Here is a 2,589-nt window from a genome sequence, read left to right on the forward strand (position 1 = left end):
GGCGCGGCGGGTGGTTGCCAGAGCGCCATGCTCGTGGGGATGTGGATCTGGGGTGGTGGCGCTGGGGCGTGGGTGGCGGTTGGGAGGTGGGCATCGGGGGAGAGGTGGGTGGGGCTTGACCGGGGAAGAAGGTGGGTTCGGTGGGGGTGGGGTGCGTGGGGCTGGCCACCGGGGTGTTTTTTTTGTTTTTTTTTAAGTTCAGGTGGGATTCCGGTGCGGGGTGTTCGGGTCGGTGGGTGTTATCAGAATAAGGATTTGGTGTGCAGAATAAGACTCTAGAGGGTGTTATACAGACGGTCTATTCTGCTAATATTAGCATAATAACTATTCTGCACACCACTTCCGCACTGCACGCTGAACGCAGGTGCACTGCATCTTCTTGACGACGAGCACTGCAATATAGACTAGTGAACTTCGCGTCGGAAAAAACTGCATGCAGTGTTTTTTCGGTAATGTTTTTGCTCTAACTTTTTGATTGTTTATCGTAACGAGGCGTATAATATACCGTTGAAAAGCTATGGATTAGGCGCAACTTCGCCATGTTGAACACTTTTCGAGATTCCTCGCGGTTTAAGAGCAGTTTCAAAAACGGCGCGACGGATGACGAGTGGCAGCGAGTGTATTTTCGTGATTTTTTCTAAACCGCTCATCGGAATAAAGCAAATGATACGCCGTTGGAAAGATATCGTCAAGGCGCATCTTTTTCATATCTATTATGTTTTCTAATTCGTTACGGTTTAAGAGCAGTTTCAAATTTACTAAATCGCGGAATTGCGTTTTTTTTTAAATTTGCAATTTTCGGTACTGTTTTCGCTCTAGTTTTTGAACGGTTTGTCGAAACGAGGCATGTAATACGTCGTTGGAAAGCTATGGACAAGGCGCAACTTTCGTATGTAGAAATGTTTTTGAGATTCCTTACAGTTTTTAGTTAATTTTGAAAATCGTGCGGCTGACTACTAGAGGCAGCGGCCGTTTTTCGAGAAATTTTTACAAACTGCCGGTCGAAATGATTCAAATTGTACGCTGTTGGAAAGATATCATCGATACAGAACTTTTTCATGTAGAACACTCTCTCTAATTCTTTACGGTTTAAGAGGAATTTCGAATTTACCAAAAAGCGGACACTCTGTTTTTCGCGACACCCAAATCGACGTGGGTACTTCATTCGACTGAAAACCGCGCTGCAACAGATGAAAACCGCACTGCATCGCACGGGTAAGAGAACTGCATGGTTTCTTTTTATTTAAACATTATTTTTTTCAAGAACGAGAAAGTAGAGTGCACTTCACATCGGGTGTAAATGAACCACAACACTATCAAGAAGTGAACCTCATTACTTTTTTTCGCTTTCATAACAATTTTTTTTGCACTTACGTGATGAACAACATCACACAGCCAGCCGCACTGTTTCAGAATGAAAACCGCACTGCATCGGATGGGCAAGCGAGCTGCATAATTTCTTTTGTCGGGCGTAGTTTTTCTCATACGAGTTTTTGTTGTCTTTTTTCTAAACTTTTTTTATGAACAAGAGTGGACCGTAGAGAGGAGGCAAGTAAACCGCGACATATATCAAAGTGAACCGCATTATTTTTTTGTTGTTTCCCTAATATTTCCGCACTTTTCACGTCGGGCGCAAGTGAGCAACATCACTCTCCAAAGTGAACCGTATTATTTTTTGCTAGTGAACTTCAATAACATTTATTTTCAATCATCCCACAAACGAAACAATTTGCATTAGAAAAAGAAGTGAACCTCTTGTGGGAATTTCTTTGCTATTTTTTTATAAAGCGAACCTAGCACTTGGCATAACACAGAGAGATCACGCCGCACAGCAAAAGAAATACAAAAATAACGAGTATGTCGCTAATGAGGTCGGGGTCGCCATCTGTACTGCTTTGTCGAGGGCGCCTGGGACATCATCGGCGAATAATTGTTTTTGACAAAAAAACACAAGGGAAATGCACCTCCACGGGCACCGAACCACACTGCAACTCGTTGTTGGCCGCACTGCACGCCGTCATTGTTCGTACTGCAAGGGGTAGAGAGAAGCTCGTTGGCAGGACATGGCGGGATCTCGCCCATGATGCAGCAGAGCCCGCGGTGCTGTGTTGACCGGTGTCGCGCCACACCCTGGTTCTCGGCGCCATGGATCTGAGTGTACTGCAAAACAAAATTCAGCGAGCTGCAAAAAAAAACAAAGGAGCTGCAAATTGGGGGAGGAAGGGGATGCAGGGAGGACCACGGCGAGGGTGGCACAGCTCAAGCTCGCTCGATTTGTGTGAGAAGAGGACGATGCAGGAGGGGAGAACCCGGATCCGGCGCGGGGATGCATGGATCCGTGCCCTGGGTCACCGTACCCAGCAGCGTGGGTCGAGTGTGGCGCCGCAAGGGAGGGAGGCGGAGCTGCGGGGGAGGGGGCGGCGCGGCACGGGAGGGAGGCGCCACCGAACCCGGATCCGGCGCGGGGGAGGGGGCGGTGCGGCAGCACGGGGAGGAAGGCGGCGCGGCGGGTGGTTGCCGGAGCGCCATGCTCGTGGGGATGTGGATCTGGGGTGATGGCGCTGGGGCGTGGGTGGCGGTTGGGAGGTG

This window comes from Triticum dicoccoides, chromosome 5B (genome assembly GCF_002162155.2).
Source record: "Triticum dicoccoides isolate Atlit2015 ecotype Zavitan chromosome 5B, WEW_v2.0, whole genome shotgun sequence".
NCBI lineage: Eukaryota > Viridiplantae > Streptophyta > Magnoliopsida > Poales > Poaceae > Triticum > Triticum dicoccoides.